At 42.4% G+C, this 8,155-nt stretch overlaps 1 long non-coding RNA gene across 1 annotated transcript; it reads left to right on the top strand.

Annotated features, from left to right (window-relative positions):
• Positions 1 to 4,971: 4,971 nt before the first annotated feature.
• Positions 4,972 to 5,518, top strand: LOC113027603 (uncharacterized). Its single transcript, XR_013910812.1, has 2 exons — positions 4,972 to 5,112; positions 5,389 to 5,518. It is a non-coding gene; the product is annotated as an uncharacterized LOC113027603 (long non-coding RNA).
• The last annotated feature ends 2,637 nt before the right edge of the window (positions 5,519 to 8,155 follow it).

The following is an 8,155-nucleotide window of genomic DNA, read 5'->3' on the forward strand; positions in this document are numbered from 1 at the left end:
AAATTATCTGAAACTGCCTTAAGTGAAAATGTAGAGTTGCATCTATTCTCCCAAACAAAAAAACAAAAAACAAAAAAAGGGAGAAGCATTCTGTAACTTAAAAATAAGGCTGACTGTTGACAACAGACTAAAACACTAATTTGCAGAGAGGCAAGCAAAGTCACAAACACCAAGGCTGCAGACAGCCACGCAGAAACAGCAGATAACATAGAGACAACGCCTGCTAGAACCGTGGAGAGGAAGGTCACTTCACACGAGATTGTTGCGCATGTGAAATACACAAAGATAAACAAATAACCATTTATATAGACAGCCAGTATGTTTTCTCTGCTGTGCATCATTTTGCAAAAAATCTGGAAAACCAGAGGAATGATTACACCAACTGGCAAACCAGCATGCCAACCTCTTACAACGCCTACTGACTCTTTCATTACTACAGGCAACAATTTTGCTGACAGAGCAGCAAAATAGGCGGCACAACAGGCAAACATCACATTGATGGCAGTAAACACACATCAGATTCCACTGGATGTGTTGAAAAATGAACAAAAAGCAGCAAGCACAGCAGAGCAGGCAAAATGGCTAAAACACGGTGCAGTTCTGACAAACGACTTAATGATGTGTTATGGCAAGCCAGTGTTGCCAAAATTCCTCCACAAAATGGCGGCATTAGTGACTCATGGCTGTACGCATTTGTCAACGGGGGGACTGACCAGTATTGTCAACTCTCATTTCTACACTGTAAATTCTACACAATACTCTCATTTCTACACTGTAAATTCTACACTGTAAATTTTGAAACCTCAGCAAAACAATTTGTCAGAACGTGCATGACGTGTCAAAAATATAATGCTCAGGGAAACCTGAGACCACACAATCCATATGGACTTTATTGAGCTAAATGAATGCCAAGGGTAAAAATACACCCTAGTGGTTATAGATGTATTCTCAAAGTGGCCAGAAATCTACCCAGTGAAAAAGGCAGATACAATTTCAGTAGCAAAATGTATGTCTAAGTTGTAGGAAAATAAAGAGATGATTGTAAATGACGAAGAATGTAATGATGTCTATCAAGTGTCTTGCAGATCACAGCCCGGTGACTGGGTTCTGATCAAAGTGCTCCAAAGGAAAAACTGGAGCTTGCAAAATAGCGGAACGACCATCTTGCATCCATCAGAGCCAGTAAGTGAAGCCATCTAAACACAGCTGACGGCAGGCTCGCCCACTTGTTGTGATCTCGCCCGGTGGAGGGGTCAGCTTTCCTGGCCGGGGGGTCTACTCGCGACAGGAGGGTGTGTCCCGTCGTCATGAGGTGGTGGCTCTTAACAACTGCAGTGGCCCTGACCATGGCCGGGCTCCTCATCTTTGCTTCCGTGAGGGACAACAAGTCACGTTATATGGAGAAAAGGCAGACACTGTATGACAAAGGAAAGTACACCAAGTTTCCCCATGGCTATGCCACTAATTTCTGGTGGCAGTTTATGAACACTACAGCTTACTTGAATAATAAAACTGACTGCTATGCAAATACATATACACTTTCTGCCCACCAAGGAACGAGAGGAAGTGTATGGACTGTTCACTCAACGAAACCTGTGCCAGTAACGCGACACTGATGAGCCTCAACTGTCGCTCCAACTACAGCTACCGGATGATACTACAAACAAAGACTCATTACCAGACAGGATGTGCACGGACGGCACCAAGCAGTAAAGGAACCAGAGTTTCGCATCTGAGGAGGAGTGAAATTCTTACAGAGCTTGATCCCCGGCATTGGAGTTGCCGAGGTGCGGGATCATGTGGAAATCAACCGATATGCTCTGCTACGACACATCAACTTGACTAAGACCCTGGGAACCGTCTTAGCAGGAGAACAGCAGGCCATCAGAACGATGGTGCTGCAGAACAGACTGACTCTAGACCTGCTAACAGCATCACAAGGAGGAGTTTGCAAGCTGATCGGGGAAACATGTTGCACTTTTATCCCTGATGGATACGAAACTGGAGGAGACATTTATGAAGCTTTGCAGAATTTGACCATTCTGCAGAAATATGTCACTGACCACACATCTGGAGCAGCTACACCGCCATGTCTAAGAGTAATGATTTCAAAGATGATAACAACTACAATGACTGCTTATGTTGCCGTGCCTGAAGAAGAACAACATCCCGTTGCAATTCTGTTAGAGGAGAACTTGTACTAGCTGCTAATAAATGACGTGGTGATTAAAAATGACTTGTCAAGTGATCACGCACTGATTAAAACATTAGTAGGTTATGCAAGTTTTCATGCTTTTATTTTTTTGTCTTGACTTTTAAACATAAAGTTTTCATTTTAAATATGAAGTTTTCATTATTTTACATATAAAGTTTTCAATTTAAGGTTTGCATCATTTTAAGTATAAGGTTTTCATCCTTGTATTTTTTGAAGTTTTCATTTTACATATTAGGTTTTCATCATTTTTAAATATAAAGTTTTCATTTTACTTTTCATCCTTTTATTTTTAAGTTTTCGTTTTAAAATATAAGGTTTTTATCCTTTATTTTTTGTAGTTTTATTATTTTTTCTTGTTTATTCCACTTGTTATTTCATTTACTATGATTTTCATTTACTATGTTTTTCTTTTTATTATTTTCTTTTGTTTTATTCTTTAGACCAAATGACTGCCATTTCTGCTATGCTGACATTTTGAAGATTTTGGAAATTAAAAATTGCCTAAGATACTTAATAAATAATTTTCATAGACAATTGTTGTATACATTTAAAATAAGTTAAACAGGAGGGAATGTTACAGGAAAAATGATTCTATGTTTCTTTACCTTCTTTTAAATGTACAAAGATGCCTCTTGTCTGCCCTTTGCCTATGGTTAGATTAGTTTAGAATAATCTTTTTAGACTTTCTCAGCAAAGACATACTGTTTTGGGACATATTGTTTTAGATTGTTTTATCTCTCACAGCCTTCTCCCAGCTCTCTGCTGACGAGACTAGCGCCACATATGGAGTTGTTTATTTTATTTGTTTTGTATTTTCTTATCCTGTTCTCACTGTCTTTCCTATAAAAATTACCAAGCCACTGTGCATGGTGTGAGTTGTCCTTAGCAGCTCACCCGTGTACACGTTTGATAAAGAAAGTAACTTTGTCTCATTGTGTCTTTATTTCTCCTGGGTTTTTTACAGAGTTTTCCCCCAACAGGGGTAAAAAGACCCATGACACCTTTAACCAGTAAGGGTCCTTTTATTAACTACTTGTGTAGTTAATAAAAGGACTGGTAACATTTTGTCACGCTGTTGCGCACACATTTGCTTCAACTGGTCAGTTGCCTGTGTGCTATAGACTATATTGTACGCTTTATACCCTATACTTGTTTTTGTTGCATCACTCGAGTGATGCAACAAAAACTGCGTCTGCTCGTTATTAAAAAATATAATTTCCTTTTTGATGCAAAACCAAAATAAAGCACTGAACACCTGGGCATCGGTCATTAACCGTGCATTTCCCCGGACACATTAGTCGTTTAAATATGTGTATTACTTTTATATCCCAACATTAAATGATAGAATCCTTTTTACAAACTTACTCAGGAAATATGGCACTTCTTCCACTGAAGAAGCTTCTCGGATGAGATGTAAAACTCAAGAAACACCAGCTGGGGGACTGTTGGAGTCCTCTAGGTTTCAGTGACGCTTATCCCATATTCTTGGAAGGGGTGGCACCCTAAAATGATCGCTTGCTATCCCTTGTGCCACCTTGGTTGTACATATGAGAGTATTGTTTATTTATATTAGATGGTATTAAGACTTTGAACCTAGCTACAGTTAACACTGAATATAAATTCTAAAACCGAATATATTACATAGTGTTACCCCCCCCCCTTCCTCAAACAACAAATGGTTCAGCCCAAAACTTTCCAGCCAAAAACTGGGCAAGTCTCTGACGCTGCTTCTCTTCGAGAACGGACATGACTGCGAATGTTCGTAGCATAGAGGAACTGAGGAGTCTCAACATTCCTGCACATTTCTGTTGTCCCAGGGTAATTCCAGCACAAAGCTAAGTAGGTATAATGGTTTGCCACTGAACTTTGCCCATCAGAGTATGCTTGTAGCTCATATACATAAAGCCTGGACGGTTTGCCACTTCAGTTCATGAAGTCCGAGGAGTTTTTTCCGCCCCAGAGATTTGTGTCCATATTCTTGGCTTGACTCATGTGAGTACAAGATAACAATTATTACAATGTGATGTGTGCTTGTACCTTTAATAAACGCTCATCGTTATAACTTAGAAGTAGGTTTGCAGGAGACTCTACATGCTTATCTGTAAATATAAGACAACAAGAGGCCAATGGCCCAGTGGATGCAGAGTGGGTGTCTCAGTGCTTGTAATTTGTTAACTCTGTTTTGTATGTTTTCTAAAAGAATTTGGTGTAGTTTGGGTGAGATCTTATGACCGACAGGAAGTCACAGACACACACAGTGCTTTAACTGTTACACTCACAAACCCACACGCACTCACGTGCACTCACACATGTACCCAGTCACTCACGTGCACTCACATAGACACACGGGTACACGCACACACAGGCACTCGCGTGCTTGCGCATACATACACAAACACAGAGTTTGCAAAATACCATGGGGGTTTTATGATGGGGTCGCTTCTATAAAACTGGTTGTAACAAACAAAGAAGTGAAGATCTTGTCACACAGTGGAAAATTGTGAGACATTCGGCGATCGGCCAGCATAACCCGACGATCCAGTCCCGACGGACAGAATAGCGACCGTGGGAGGCGACGCGTGAAATCCACAGTAGGGCAGGGGTACGCCTCTGCCTGCATCTGTGAGTATCGCTCTCCCCACTGTTGGGCGCTAGGAGTAGCTTTGCCGGGGAAGGGTAACAGCGGCTGCGCTGACAACGTTGCTGGCCCGTGTCTGTTGTTTCAGGGCGGAGCTACGAGGGAGGCCGTGCGCGGAGGTGGAGAGTGGCTGGACTGCATGATTGCGCACAGTCAGGTGGAGATAGGAGCCTCCTCCCTGGTCTTCTGCTGGCGCGAGAGTCCCCATCCCGGAAGAGGAGTTCCTCTCCTGTCTCTTTCAGCTCAGGAGAATTTGCCCGTGTGTTGCTGGACGGGGAGAATTAGGACCCTGGGGGGGGGGAGTTTTTAGTATCGGGAAAAACATTCATTTAGCTTTGTGTTTTTAGCGTTTAATCATTCCTGCCGGCAGGGTTTTTAGCGGGTTGTAAACACTATTTTTATTGTATACGGGGATTTTAGCTTGTATTTGGGGTTCTGACTGTGTTTTATCCTGAAAATAAATGGTGTGTTTGAAGCCAGCTAAATTTCTGTGCTCTGAGCGCTGACCCACTCACTCCCCTTTCTGCTTGTATAGACGTGGTGGTGAAGATTTAGTTCCACCAGTTTAGCGGCTACAATCTGCAGAGGAACACCGGCCTTGCACATCCCCCTTCTAGAAGATACATGCCTAACTGAAGATGAATAAAGGTTTTTTGTGAAAATGACTGAGTCCATTGCCGTCTCTGGATGCCCGAGGAATAAAAAAGAACCGGGGTGAAACTGCTTTACGCAACACTCATAAAGAAACACTACTTCAAGGAGAGGGCGTCGACGTGCCTGCCCGTCCGCAGTCAACCTGGGTTGTTGTGTGAGAAGCCCGGGATTTTTTAGACTGTAATTCAGGGGTGTCAAACTCCAGGCCTCGAGGGCCGGTGTCCTGCAGGTTTTAGATATCACCCTGGGTCAACACACCTGAATCAAGTGATCAGTTCATTACCAGGCCTCTGGAGAACTTCAAGACATGTTGAGGAGGTAATTTAGCCATTTGAATCAGCTGTCTTGGATCAAGGACACATCTAAAGCCTGCAGGACACCTGTGCTGTAATTTGTTTCATAGTTAGATGCCTGGCTGACAACTCTATAAAAACGAAAACTACACACAATATTTGAAGCACATAGCACACAGAAGTGCAGACATAGGAAAGCTTAAGTATGACTGGGTACCAAAAGCAATCATTCGTGCTCGTAAACTTTTTTTTTTTTTTAAGTGTGTAACATTCACAATGAAATTGTTGATGGTAACGTGTATGATTCCAGGATACTTGGCAGTGTTGAGCTCGAAGAGTTTTCTTCTTCTTCGGCCATGTTCTCTTAATAATGCACACACTTGGTTGGTTGGTTACTTTTCCGTTTCTTTGATTGTTAGCAACACAGGAGGGAAAAGCATACATTACTTCAGCAGTTCGCGCTTCGGAACATAAGGAACAGGAAGTGAAGTAATCATAATCACCAAAATAAAATCCTTTCCAAAATAAAATGACAATCACAAAACGTCTTTCACAACATAAGATAAATTAATATATTTACTCATGAGAACACAAATCTAACTGGCAGGCTTTTGACTTTTTGCACACAATTGGTTCCACTGATCGAGTATCCTGCAGTGCTGTGTTCGTGTATACCCGTTTCATCCACTTTATTAAAGTGTACAGTATTACAGTAACAGTTAGTTGTGGAATCACTTAATGAATGCCTACGTGGAGCTTTAATCTGCCTTAGACTTACTGACCTTTGAATCAGCATCCCAATAGTCCTAAGGGCACTGACAAAACATACAAGTATAAATAAATAAAAATTAATAGAAAGAGAAACATGTTTGTTAACGTTTTTTATCAAATTATGCACAAATTACATTCTCTGCCAACAGGCCCACAAGACATGACTATGTAGAGGGGAAAAAACTGGCCAGAAGCCATGTGTACCATATCAAGCAGCATTTTACATTCTGTTCAGTGAACTTTACTTGTGGCTTATCAAAAGCTTATCTATTATGTACCACCTGTAGAGTTTTGATACCTGTACATGAATTGTTAATCACACAAATCATAAAAAAAATATTGAAAAATCGCCAAATAGTTTTAGAGTAAACCTGGAATCCCTCCTTAAGAGGTATGGTCCTTCCCATGTGTCAATTCACCATAATTAGGAGAATGAGGAAAAGAGAAAGGTTAGGTACATGACTTCTTAGTCAATATCAGTGCTTCTCCACTGGAGGAGCTTTGCTCTGGGCCTGTAAACCTTTGTAAGGAAATCAAATTAGTGTAGTTTTCATGTTAAGTCTGTTTAACTTCCGGTTCCTTTTCCTAAATTGTTTTTTCTTTCCCCTCCCAGACTTGTTTTCGACACTCGACATGACCCCAACGCTCACCTACAACAGGGACTCCCTCATCCAGCTGTGGCCGCAGCTGCAGCCCAGGCCTCCGGCTTTTCCGCTTCCACAGACTACTTTCCCGAAGAAATACTCCGTGGACACGGAAATCGAAAAACTCACAATAACAAGGTAACCAGGAGGAGATTAAAGAAGAGTGGGGTGAGAGCCAGACTCAAGAGGGAGACACACAAACAACGAGCGCTCCCGTCCATTATCCTGGCTAATGTGCGGTCTGGACGCTGGACGAGCTGCAAGCCTGTGTCAACCACCTGCATGAGTACAGAACTGCCTCTGTTCTGGCATTCACGGAATCGTGGTTAAACAACAGCGACGACGACAGCACGCTGCACATGAATGGCTTTTCACCACCTCTTCATATGGACAGAGACCGTGAACGCACTGGGAAGCAACATGGCAGCAGCGTGTGTCTGTATGTAAACAGCAGCAGTTGCTCTACAGTCCCGGTAAGGGAGAAGCTGTGCACTACAGACATCGAGCTCCTAGGCTGTTTCCCTGCGTCCCTACTACCTCCCCAGAGAATTCCCACAGCTTTTCATCAACTTGGTTTACGTCCACCCCAGAGCTGATGCAACTAAAGCCACAGAGTACATCACCAAAACTCTGTTCAACCTGGAGCAATTATCACCAGACTCTGCCAAATTCATCCTGGGTGATTTCAACCTCTGTTCCCCTGACAAGTTGCTTAAAGGATACCAACAGTATGTTTCATGCAGCACACGTCAGGGGAAGACTCTGGATAAATGCTATGGCTCTGTACCAGATGCATTTAAAGCCCTACCCCTCTCCTCTCTCGGCTCAGCAGACCACCACACCATCCTGCTGGCCCCTGTCATCAAGAGGACTAACAAGGTCACCAAAAACATCAAGCATCATCCTGCCTGATCGGATGAATGGCACTGTGTTTCCAACA

The sequence above is a fragment of the Astatotilapia calliptera genome, chromosome 8 (assembly GCF_964374335.1).
Source record: "Astatotilapia calliptera chromosome 8, fAstCal68.1, whole genome shotgun sequence".
In the NCBI taxonomy this organism is placed as follows: domain Eukaryota; kingdom Metazoa; phylum Chordata; class Actinopteri; order Cichliformes; family Cichlidae; genus Astatotilapia; species Astatotilapia calliptera.